Genomic DNA, 13,368 nt, shown 5'->3' on the forward strand with positions numbered 1-13,368 from the left:
CAAAGGGAATTTAACAAGATTCCACTGACAAGATTATAACATAAAATGAGGATTGGTAGGGTTGGGGCAAATTGTCAATATTGATAACAGACAGAAAACCAAATAGTAGAAAAAGGACTTGTCAGATTGACTGGTTGTAGCTAGAAGATATCACAAGAATCAATATGGACACCAAATTACTTAGGATTTATATTAGTTTAAAGGTCACAGTATGATATGATAAATGCTGTCTGACTTGATCCTGTTATTATAACATAGCAAAATTTGCTGATGATTCTAAACAGGATAGGAAAGAATATGGTTGGAAAGGTGTAAAGATCCTGCAAATGAATTTAGATAGGGTAAGTATGTGTCGGGGTGGAGATACCCCTCTAAAGGAGGTTTAAGGCGCCCCTTCCCTCTGCTAGTCTGCAGATCGCTCTTGGGCAAGGTGTAGCACCTGCTTAGCACCCTCCCCCAATCAGGGTCACATGAAGTCATGGGAGCTCGTGGTGATGGTCGTATGAGTAGCCAGTGCAGATCACAAGTCCTAGTGATGCAACCACTGACACCAGACAGACAAACTCTGTAGAGTATTGATGATGTCTGGGGTCACCTGGTTTGTAAAGACACTGCCCAGAAGAAGGCAACGGCAAACCACTTCTGCAGAAAAATTTGCCAAGAACAATCTTGGATAAGACCATGATTACCAATGCCGTACGATACGGCACACAATGATAATGTGGAAATATGTAGCAGATGAAATCTGCGACATTTTTTTACTTCAAATGAAAAATACAAAAAGAAGTGTCAGAACGTTAGATCATGCTATGAGGGTTTTTTTAAGGGGATAATCACACAACATTTCAGTTTTACACCAGTGATCAGTGCAAAATTGGACCAGGCACCCTTGTGCATGGTCTCCATTACAGAGTTCCTGGCTGTCTGCTGCTACGAAACTAAGCTATCACTTTCAAGAAAATCTACAGATGCTGGAAATCCAAAGCGACACACACAAAGTGCTGAAGGAACTCAGCAGGTCATAAAAAGTGAGTCCTGATGAAAAGTCACGGCCCAAAACATTGACTGTTTATTCACTTCCATAGATGTTGCCTGGCCTGCTGAGTTCCTCCAGCATTTTTTTGTGTGTTGCTAAGTTCTCACTTTATTCATGCAGTGCCCATCTCCTCCTGTCCTGGGACAACATTGCAAGAGCTAGGAATAATTTTTGCATTTCTCACTATCTGCAGGCAGTTCAAACATCATCTAAAATTGAGTATTGTAGCGATGTGCTACACAAAGTGCTGAAATAACGACACGCAGTTGGTAAGTCGTTTAGAGACTAGTTTATTCAAACTTCACGGCACTGGCATTTAACCCCTAGCACCCGCCCTCTCCGTGTAGAAATGATGTCAGAGGTGCATTACCAAAGTCTCTCCCCGCGCGCTGGCTATTTGTGAGCCGGTTCGCCTGTGCAGGAAGTGGGTTGCCACATAACCCCCCCCCCCCCCCCCCAGAACCGGCAATACACCCCCCAATGTCCACAGTCTGGATCAGCCTCTGTTTGGGAGGTCTGCCTCTGTGCCACGGCGCCTGAACCTCGATCGGCTGCGCCAAGTCCACATGGGCTGGTTTGAGTCGGTCCACTGTGAAAACCTCCTCTCTCCCCCCAATGTCCAGAACGTACGTGGACCCGTTGTTGTTGATCACCTTGAACGGCCCCTCGTACGGCTGCTGTAGTGGTGCCCGGTGTCCGCCCCTTCGTACAAACACAAACTTACAGTTCTACAGGTCTTAGGGTACATGGGTCGGGGTCCGTCTGTGCTGTGAAGTGGGTATGGGGGCCAGGTTACCGAGCCTCTCACGTAGTCTGTCCAGGACTGCTGCGGGTTCTTCCTCTTGCCCCCTTGGGGCTGGTATGAACTCTCCTGGGACAGCCAGGGGTGCGCCTTACACCAACTCGGCCGACGAGGCGTGCAGATCCTCTTTGGGCGCTATGCGAATTCCAAGCAGGACCCAGGGAAGCTCGTCCACCCAGTTAGGTCCTCTCAGGCGGGCCATGAGAGCCGACTTCAAGTGACAGTGGAAGCGTTCCACTAGTCCGTTCGACTGTGGGTGGTAGGCAGTTGTGTGGTGTAGCTGAGTTCCCAACAGGCTGGCCACAGCCAACCACAGGCTGGAGGTGAACTGGGCGCCTCTGTCAGAGGTAATGTGGGCCGGTACCCCGAAGCATGCTACCCAGGTTGCAATCAGTGCTCGGGCACAGGAATCGGCAGATGTGTTGGAGAGCGGGACCGCCTCTGGCCACCTCGTGAACCGGTCTACCATAGTTAGGAGTGTACCGCACTCCTCGGGACACTGGTAGGGGGCCCATGATATCCACATGAATGTGGTCGAACCTCCGGTGGGTGGGTTCGAACTGCTGCGGCGGGGTTTAGTGTGCCACTGCACCTTGGCTGTTTGGCACTGCGCGCACGTTCTGGCCCATTCACTGACCTGCTTACGAAGTCCGTGCCACAGGAACTTGCTGGAGACCAGCCGGACGGTTGTCCTGATAGATGGGTGTGCCAAACCGTGTATGGAGTCGAAAACTCGCTGCCTCCAGGCTGCCGGGATGATGGGGCGAGGTTGGCCGGTAGCCACGTCGCACAGGAGGGTCCTCTCACCTGGGCCTACGAGAAAGTCCTGCAGCTGTAAACCCGAGACTGCGGTCCTGTAGCTGGGCATCTCGTCGTCTGCCTGCTGCGCCTCCGCCAGTGCTGCATAGTCCACCCCCAGGAACAGGGCCTGGACAGCTGGTCTGGAGAGTGCGTCCGCCACGACGTTGTCCTTTCCCGAGACATGCTGGATGTCTGTCGTGTACTCGGAGATGTAGGACAGATGTCGCTGCTGGCGAGCCGACCAGGGATCGGACACCTTCGTGAATACGAAGGTCAACAGTTTGTGGTCCATGAACGCGGTGAACGGCCAGCCTTCTAAGAAGTACCTGAAATGCCGGATTGCCAGATACAGTGCCAACAGCTCCCAGTCGAAAGCACTGTACTTGAGTTCGGGTGGTCGTAGGTGCTTGCTGAAGAACGCCAAGGGTTGCCAGCGCCCCTTGATGAGCTGCTCCAGCAGCCCACCGACTGCTGTGTCAGATGCGTCCACCGTGCGTGCGGTCGGAACGTCCATTCTGGGGTGCACCAGCATCACGGAATCTGCCAAGGCTTCCTTGGCTTTGACAAAAGTGGCCGCGGCCTCCTCGTCTCAAGTAATGTCCTTGCCTTTACCCGACATCAGGGTGTACAAAGGGCGCATGATACGGGCTGCTGAGGGGAGGAAACGGTAGTAGAAGTTCACCATACCAACGAACTCCTGTAGGCCTTTGACCGTGTTGGGCCGGGCAAAGTGGCCGATCGCGTCTGCCTTGGCGGGCAGAGGTGTTGCCCTGTCTTTGGTAATCCTGTGGCCCAGGAAGTCAATGGTATCGAGACCGAACTGGCACTTGGCCGGGTTGATCGTGAGGCCAAAATCACTCAGGCTGGAGTAGAGCTGGTGGAGGTGGGACAGATGCTCCTGGCGACTATTGCTGGCTATAAGGATGTCGTCCAAATAGATTAACACAAAGTCCAGGTTGCATCCCACCGCATCCATTAGCCACTGGAACGTCTGTGCAGCATTCGGAGGAACTCGAACAGGCCGAACAGGGTGATAAGAGCTGTTTTGGGGATACCTTCAGGGTGCACCGGGATTTGATGGTATCCCCGGATGAGGTCTACTTTGGAAAATATTCTTGCCCCGTACAGGTTTGCTGCAAAGTCCTGTATGTGCAGCATGGGGTAGCGGTCTGGAGTTGTAGCCTCGTTCAGTCTGCGGTAATCGCCGCATGGTCTCCAACCCCCAGCTGCTTTGGGCACCATGTGCAGGGGGAGGCCCATGGGCTGTTGGACCTCCGTACGATCCCCAATTCCTCCATCCTCTTGAACTCCTCCTTCGCCAGGCGGAGCTTTTCCGGGGGGAGCCTTCGTGCACGGGCATGGAGGGGTGGCCCCTGGATCGGGATGTGGTGCTGTACCCCGTGTCTGGGCATGGCTGCCGTGAACTGCGGTGCCAGAATCGATGGAAAGTCCGCCAGGATTCTGGTGAATTCGTTATCCGACAGCGTGATGGAGTCCAGGTGTGGGGCCGGCAACTTGGCTTCACCCAGGGAGAACGTCTGGAAAGTCTCGGCATGTACCAGTCTTTTCCCTTGCAAGTCGACCAGCAGGCTGTGAGCTTGCAAGAAGTCCGCCCCCAGGAGTGGTTGGGCCACGGCGGCCAGTGTGAAGTACCACGTGAACTGGCTGGCGCCGAACTGCAGCTGCACTGTGCGGGTTCCGTAGGTCCGTATTGTGCTGCCGTTTGCGGCCCTCAGGGAGGGTCCTGGCTTCCTGTTGCGGGTGTCGTACCCCGTCGTGGGCAAGACGCTGATCTCCGCTCCGGTGTCGACCAAGAAGCGGCGTCCCGACTGTTTGTCCCAGACGTACAAGAGGCTGTCCTGGTGGCCAGCCGCCATAGTCATTAGCGGCAGCTGGCCCTTGCCCTGGCCCTTGCAGGGCAGGCGACAATGGCGGGCTTTTGTGCCCCACCACTGGTGGTAGAAACACCACTGTTCACTGTCCTCCTCACTCCTGCCTCTGTGTTGTGTGCGCCCCCCTGCTGGGCCTGGTCTGGTCCGCTGTTGGGCGCATGGCCTGGTAATCTGACTGACAGACGCCACGCTCTCCCTCTTGGCTTTCCACAGCATGTCTGCCCGGGCCACCACCTTCCGGGGGTCGCTGAAATCTGCGTCGGCCAGCAGCAGATGTATGTCCTCGGGCAGTTGCTCTAGGAAAGCCTGCTCAAACATGAGGCAGGGCTTGTGTCCGTCAGCCAGGGCCAGCATCTCGTTCATCAATGCTGATGGCAGTCTGTCTCCCAAACCGTCCAGGTGAAGCAGGCGGGCACCCTGCTCACGCTGCGAGAGGCCAAAGGTCCCAATGAGCAGCACTTTGAATGCTTCATATTTGCCTTCTTCCGGGGGCGACTGTATGAAATCCGCAACCTGGGCGGCCATCTGCTGGTCAAGGGCGCTCACCATGTAATAGTAACTCATGGAATCAGAGGATATCTGCCGAATCTGGAACTGGGCTTCTGCTTGGCTAAACCACACGCGTGGTCGCAGCGTCCAGAAAGTCGGCAGTTTTAGCGAAACTGCGTGAACAGATGAAGAGTCGATCATCTTTGGTCCAAATCCCATTTGGACCGTCGGGGTCACCAATGTAGCGATGTGCTACACACAGCGCTGAAATAACGACACGCAGTCGGTAAGTCGTTTCGAGACTAGTTTATTCAAACTTCGCGGTGCTGCATTTAATCCCTAGCGCCCGCCGTCTCCGGGTGGAAATGACGTCAGAGGTGCGTTACCAAAGTCTCTCCCTGCGCGCTGGCTATTTGTGAGCCGGTTCGCCTGCGCAGGAAGTGGGTCGCCACAGTATATTGATTAGAATTGCATGTCAGCTTTATTAGCAAGGGCATTGCTGTATGTCTGTAAGGCGATCTTTCTTCTGTGCAACATTAAGAGAGTGTAGTATTCTAATTTGGTGCATTATATGCAGTTTAGGTCATTTTAGCTAAAGAAAGTCATGCCTGACCCAAATCGGTGCAAGATGAATTTACTAGAATGATACCTGGGCAGAAAGCTATTGAATAATAAGAGATTGAGCAGAACTGGAATCTACTCACTGCGGTTTAGAAGAATGTTAGGTAACTTCATTGAAACATGTTGGATTTTGAGAGAGTCTTGCCAAATAGATGCTGCTAGGCTGTTTCTGTTGGTATCTGATAAGGGGCGATCATTAGCAGAGAAGTATGGCGATTTTGGTTCTAATATCACAACTCCCGTCCTCTCTTACCTCCTCCTCTGCCACAGGTATAGCATCTTTATACTAGCACACTGAGCTCCCAGTCCTGCCCATCCCTCAACCAGGATCTTATAAAAATCATAATATCACAATCCTATGTGTCAATTCATCCCCTGAGCCTATCTACTTTTTGTGTTAAGCTTCTTGCATTAAAATGGATTCAGTGTGGTCTATCAAACCTTCTCTCTAGGATGATTTTTGTTGCTTTACTGCTTCTCTTACAAAGCAGTTTGATCTTGCACTACTTTCTCACATTTGTTCCGTTCTACCTCACAGCTGCCCTGTTATACTGTACCTCCCTCCCTCTCCACTTCCCCTGGCTCTTGCTGTTGAAAAAACACTGTCCTTTTCCCAGATCATAATGAGCTCTGCGTGCTTTCAAGATTCAAAATTGTTTAATGTCACTAGTGTAGAGGAGAACAAAATAATTGTTACTCCAGATCTGATGCAGCACAAAAAAACTTAATTCAATAAAGAAATCATTAATAAAAACACAATAAACATAAATACTTAAGATAGCTTATATACATAAATTATTTGTATATACATAAAGTAACACTAGGCACAGGAGTGTCTGTACATAATGTGACTGAAAGGAAATGATAAAGTAGTGGTGACTGGGGATGTTGAGGAGTGGGTTAGTGGGTAGAGATATTGATCAGCCTTACTGCTTGGGGTAAGTAACTGCTTTTTGAGTCTGGTGGTCCTGGCATGGATGCTATGTAGCCTCCTCCCTGATGGGAGTGGGACAAATAGTCCATGTGGAGGGCAGGTGGGATCCTTCATGATATTCAGCCTGAATATTTTCTGCATTTTTTGTTTATACAATCTGCCTTTTTTTTCTTTATGGAGGAGAAAGATTCAAGAGGAGTTTTGAGTGTTCAAGATTAAGAAGATTGGAAGCAACTCTTTGTATTCATGGGAAATTTAATAATAAAGACTTGAAGATAAGTGGCAAAATGTGAAGAGTATGGTTGTCTACATTGCAAGTTTTAATGATGTGCAGTGCATTGTTTGAAAAGGTAGCAGAAGCAGCCTCAATAGGAATGGGAATTTGATTTGTTGAAATGTTACAAAGTGGTGGAGAAAGGACAGGTTTGAAACTAATTGAAAAGCTTCTTTCAGATGACAACACAGTGTGAAGGGACAAATGACCTATATGCAGATACATTCTATTATCATGTGACTCTACTTAGCATTGCAATGTTGCATACATTTTTCATAATCTTTTAGAAGAATAATTACATAAATTCTATATTTTTTTGTTGCTTATAATTCTCTCAGATAGACAAATGAACCCATTGCCAATGGCAGGTGATTTATGATCACTGGTAAAAGAAGCAGAGGTGATATTAAGAAAACTTAATGTTAAGATTTGAAAGGCACTTTCCGACTGATAGATGAAAATGGACCTATTTGGAAAGTTCCTTCAGAGAGGCAGCACAGACATAATTGAATCATCTTCTCAGCTGCTTTAGTTTATCTTCAACGGCCCTATGTTATCCCCACTCCATATACCTTGTCTTACATTTTTCAGCTAACAGAAACAGACTAACAGCATCTGTTTGGCAAGACTCTCTCAAAATCCTACATGTTTCAATGTTACCTATCATTCTTCCAAACTCCAGTGAGTTAAGGTCAGATTTGCCCAATCTCTTCTTTTTCAATAACCTTCTGGCTGGAAAGCACTCTAGTAAATTCACCTTGCGTTGATCCAGACTGGGCATGTCTTTCTTCAGCTATATTTGTTGCAAACTGTTAGAAGCAGTTTGTATTCTCACACAGTGAGCAAGATTAATAAAATGTGAAAACCTGTTTTTACAAAGGACCATCATCTGCTGTTTGAACAAAGACATTAACCTGTCATTATTTTTGACTAATTGTAGACTGTATTTAACATGAAGCATTGACTATCTCTTATTATGGATTTTTTTCCTTATGCCCATGCAGTGCTTTTGAAGAATGTGGCTAGATCTATCCAGCAGTTATTATCCCAGACGAGCTCCCAGATGTTACTGACTAAAACTGAGCCACACGGAAGCTATAACTGTGTTTTTACTCATGCAGCAAACTTCCAGGAGAGAGAGGGTCCTGACACAATGGTTGATACTCCATCAACACTAACATAACAATAGGGGAATGCTTAAATTTAACATTTTGAATTTAGTCAGGCAAATTTACAGCATTGCATATTTACAATGGCAGCACATCATGACTTCAGAACCCATTTGAATACTCGATACTGGTGTCTGTTTTAGAGCTTTGAACAAAGTACTGATTTTATGATCTCCTGAAGAACTCAGCAAATTTGCAGGTATGGCACCGTGAAGCAGCTGAAGTTCGGCCACCATCACCGGAGGAGAGGGCAGAAGAGACGGCCGGGGTGGACTTCAAGTCAGATTAGAGTGTTGAGGCATGAGAGGAGAAAATGACCCAGTGTTCAGTCCCACTACTCCGTACCAGCCAAGATCACCCACCTGAACCCGTCCTGTCTGCCTGCATCAGTGGTTGCTCTGCAGCCATTGGGCTCCTGGACTGGTTTCACCCAACTCAGTGCTAAACCTTAGGCGGTTTAAAAGTACGTTACTTAAAGGGAAATTACAGGCTGCTGAATGCGATGGTCATAGTTCAGAAGAAATATATCTAGTAGAGTTTCTAGCCATTTTGTGAGCTGCCTGAAAAACATCACCGTATATCACAGCAATAGGTCAGTGACTATCATAGACTATCTTGGATATTCATCCATTATGTAGTTTCCATGAGGCGGAATCTGACTGATTTATTCACCACAAAGTTTCAGTTGGAAGTTAACTTGCACACAGGTTTTATTTTCTGAAGATTGGTTCTCATTTTAGTTACTTACTTGTTACCTGTAACGCCACTGGTGTATTGGGCATCAGTGAAGGTCCTCCATCCCTTGTGGTGCCCAGGGCTTCCTTCATCATGTCTGCAGCCTCCTCTCAGTTTTCACTACCGTCAGTCATGCAAGTCCAGCTGGAGGCTCAGGAATACCATTGCACTCAGGTGTAGAAGGATTTTTCAATGCCATTTCCGTAACAGCTTTGTTTTACCTGTCAGGGTTGTTCGCCCTGAGCTGATTCCCCAAACCTGGAGGACTGGTGGACCGCCCTTAGCCTATTCTTTGACCTGTTTGGCATGGGTGACCCTACCAAGAGGCAAAGCATGTGCACTGACTCCTGCCAGCATAGCTCTCTGGGTCATTGAGGCTTGCAGTCCTCCAAACCCTACGACAAGGTTGTGGTCCTCTTGAAGGTCTCATTTTAGGTAATCCATAATTATCTTATCCAGTTCTGTTCACCCTCACAATGCACACTATTGTTTTAAAATGGCCTGCGTTAAGCTTAGCAAAGCGCCACAAAGCCTATTTACGGAAACGAGGAAGCTATGATTTAGCTCCTTTTACAGTAGAATTTTTCCCTCGTAGAATCACTGAAGTTGAAGCATAACAGATCCTGATCATATTCTGGGATCGGGGCTTGTTGTGCCTCAATTTAACAGACCAAATTTACTTCTAGACTGGAGTTTTCGTCCAATTTTGGATGTGGAACTTGACATAAAGCTGAAGTGGCACTCTGACCTCATTCTGGAGAGGGAGCCGATGCTGATAATATACTTAACTCACTTCCACTCATGTTGGATGTCATTCAGGCCATTGAGATCATGCTGCTTCCCAGCAGACCAATCCTATCCCCCCTTTGCTATTTCTCTATACACCTGTGAGTTATTCCATCTCATACGCTCATTAAGTCCCTTTGATTCTTTTGGCAATTACCCAACATGGGGTACTTTGCATTGCTTGTTATTGGGACGTGGGATGAAATCTGAGCCCACAGATCTCATGGCCAATCTAATGCCCATGGCTAATTCCCCAATCATGTTTTTACCATAATCCTGCATTATTTTCTTCCTTGATTATCTACCCAATCCATGTTTGAAAGCCTGGATTAAATCTGCTTCTCCCGTTCCCTTCTGACAGAAGTTTTTAAACCTATAAACTTTAATAAGAAAGTTTTTCCTCACGTCACCATTTCTCTTTGCCAGTGCTTTAACCCTGTTTTTTTATTTCTGGTTCTCAAATGTTCCTCTGGCACTGTGATGATTTTGAGCAGCTCTCAGATCACATCAACTCTCAGCCGCATTGACGGGGACCATCACATGGCACTTATGTCTAAGAAAGGCTGGAGTACAACTTCAGTTAAACTATGATTACAAAGTGCTGAAGGAGCCTTCCTGGCAGATCAAAACTGATCCTGTCCATAGTCACAGAGGCATTTGTACAAACTAATTGCGTCAGGCGATCTGTGCCTGCCAAGACACGGTAGAGATACATACAGCACATTCCCTATGGAACGCTGAAGCAACAGTCAATGGAACAAGGAGCTCAAAATCCCGTAGAGAGCTGATGGGAGCCAGGGCCGAGAATCTGACACTCTAGCTCCGATTCCTCGTCCAATTCAACAATCCATTTCCTGTGCATCCATCCCACTATCCAAACCCAGGATCTGCAGCCCATATAAATTTAACAGGCAGTAGAGCAGCCCTGAGACTGTGTCATTTAAAAAAAGAGTTCTCATTCACAAACCCATCAGTTCCAAGTTCTTGAGCGCAGTCATTGCACAAGCATTCTAGCGTTCTGGAGCAGATCTCAATAAACATGGCTGTGAAAGGAAATGATTGAGAAAGTTTAGAGCATGAATGTGCCTTTATCCTTATTCCAAAGCTACTCACACTTAGGTCATGCTGTACAAGAGAAAGGTTATGTATATTTCTGTTAAAGCCCAGAGCAGCTTGACATCACAGTATAGTTCTTTAGAAATGCCAGCATTTAATGTGCATCCCCAGTTCGTGCTGAACTAAGGATACAGAGACTAGTCAATGACACTGAGGGGCCTGGAGTTGTGTACGTACATCTACTGATGTTTCTGGACACATCATCAGTGATGTTCCTGGAATCATCGGGTGTTTCGGGTCTTTCAACATCATACACCCTTCTCCAGGTGACCCAGCCGGGGCTGATCAGACCCCAGCTTGTGTCCAGATGGCTGGCTACACATGACTCCATGTCTCCCCGCTCTTGAGCCACAGCCACCTTGAGGCCCTCTCTGCCGCATCGGTGGTACTGTGGATGGCTCTCCTCTTCTTGCAATGGGCTGCGAATCCCCTACAACCAACTTCCACTGGGAGACACCTCACTCTCCATCCTGACCGGTCCTGCGTACTTAGATAGCTTCCTTTCAAAGGCCTCTTCCAAGCGATCTTCCCATGGGACTGTCAGCTCCAGCATCACCACCTGCTTCGTAGACTCAGACACAAGGACAATGTCTGGTCACAGGGTGGTGGCTGCGATACGGTCGGGGAACCTCAGATGCCTTTCGAGGTCCAACGATAGCTGCCAGTCTCTTGCAGAGGTCAGGATACCTGCCGATATTCTCTTGGCAGGTATTGGCTGCTCCTCAGCTCTTACAAAGCCAATGGTCTGCTTGGAGGGTAATCCAAATCAGTTAAAGGCAGCAGAGTTCCTATCCTGAAGCACAGTAATAAGCCAGCTGTTTTATTTTTGGCAAATATCTGATAACTTTATGGTCATTTTTAAAAATAATCTAGACCAGGATTTCCCAACCTTTTTTTAATGCCATGGACCTCTACTATTAACTGAGGATGGAACCCCTGGCTTATATCCTTATATTCAAGGCATAGCCTCAGAATAGAAGGGTGTCCATTCAGAATAGAGATGAGGAGGAATTTCTTTAGCCAGAGGTTGGTGAAATCTGTGAAATTCATTGCCACCGATGGCTGTGGAGGCCAAGTCATTGGGTATATTTAAAGTAGAGGTTGATAGATTCTTGATTAGTAAGGGCAATAAATGTTACAGGAGAAAGCACCCCAGGGTGCAAACCCCTGGTCTAGAACTAATCATTTTCTGGAACTTGAATTCCTCATTTATCATGATGGGTATCAAACTCACGTTTCCAGATCAAAGCACCAAAATCCTTGCTACTACTCTAGTAGCCTAATTGCTATATTGCCTTTTCCTTGGTAATTATAATTCATTTGTTCATGGCATTTCTTGCCCATGTTTAATTGGCCCCCATTGGGCCACTTCATGGAGCAGTTAAGTGGATTTGGCTCGATACAGGGAAGACTGGGTAAGGATGGCAGCATTCCTTCCCCCAATGGTATAAATTAATTACATGAGTTTTTAACCACAAGCTGGACACCAGCACAACTTTTCTAAATCCTAATTCTTTTAATTATTTGAATTTCAATCTTCAAGCTCCTCTGGTGTGACTCAAGCTTGTGTTTCTAGGTTTGTGGTCCAGGCCTCTGAATGTGTTCAATTATGATGGGCCTGGAAAAGATGAATATCAAAGTGCTATCTACAATCTGCAGAGGGCAAGGAATTGTTGATCTTCGGGGTTCAATTCCCACTGCTATCTGTGAGAGTTTTTACCTTCTCCCCGTGACTGCCTTGGTCACTTTCAGGTACTCCAAGTTCTACCCACATATAAAAGACATGCGAGTTAGGATCAGTAAATCACTAACATGAGGAAGGATGCAGATGCTAGAAATCCAAAGCAAGACACACAAAATGTTTGAGGAGATCAGCAGGTCGGGCAGCATCTACAGAAAAGAGTACGCAGTCTATGTTTCAGGCTGAAACCCTTCTACAGGACTGAGAAGAGAGGGGGAAGATTTCTGAGTAAAGAGGTGGAGGAGGGGGTAGAGGCTGGATGGAAGGTGATAGGTAAAACCAGGTGGGAGGGAAAGGTCAAGGGCAAGAGAAGAAAGTTTCTAATAAGAGAGGAGAGTGGGCAGTAGGAGAAAGGGAAGGAGGAAAGGAAAAGTGAACATGTTAAATTGGCACTGGAAGCTTGGTGCCACTCGTGGACTGCCCCTAGCAAATCCTCGGACCATCTTGGTTGTTGACGGAAACAATGCATTTCACTGCATGATTTGTTGCACATCTGGCAAATAAAGCTCATCTTTAGTCTTTACAAATGCAGCTCCAGCAGAATTGCATATTGCTCCAGGTTCCAGCATCTGCAGGCTGCAGAAAAGAGTTATTACCCTAGCTAAGAGGGCAACAACTAAAGATCTTATGAAACTGGTCAAAATTAATATATTCAACCAAATCAGTTACAAAATTCATTACCCAGCAGAATAGTTGGGCAGGATGTTTTCTCAGATTTAATTTTAAAAAGCTGAATGAGAACATGAAATTTATTTAGTGTATTTATTTATTAGCTTAGCTTACAGCTTACAGCTGTTGGCCCTTCTGGCTCTTCGAACTGTGCCACCCATCAACCCCCAGCCAATTTACAATGACCAAATAATCTTTTAACTGGTACTTCTTTGGACCATGGAAGGAAACCCATGCGGTCACAGGGAGAACGTACAAACTCCTTACAGACAGTGGCGGGAATTGAACCCCGGTCACTGGTAC

This window comes from Hemitrygon akajei, chromosome 2 (assembly GCF_048418815.1).
Source record: "Hemitrygon akajei chromosome 2, sHemAka1.3, whole genome shotgun sequence".
NCBI classification, from domain to species: domain Eukaryota; kingdom Metazoa; phylum Chordata; class Chondrichthyes; order Myliobatiformes; family Dasyatidae; genus Hemitrygon; species Hemitrygon akajei.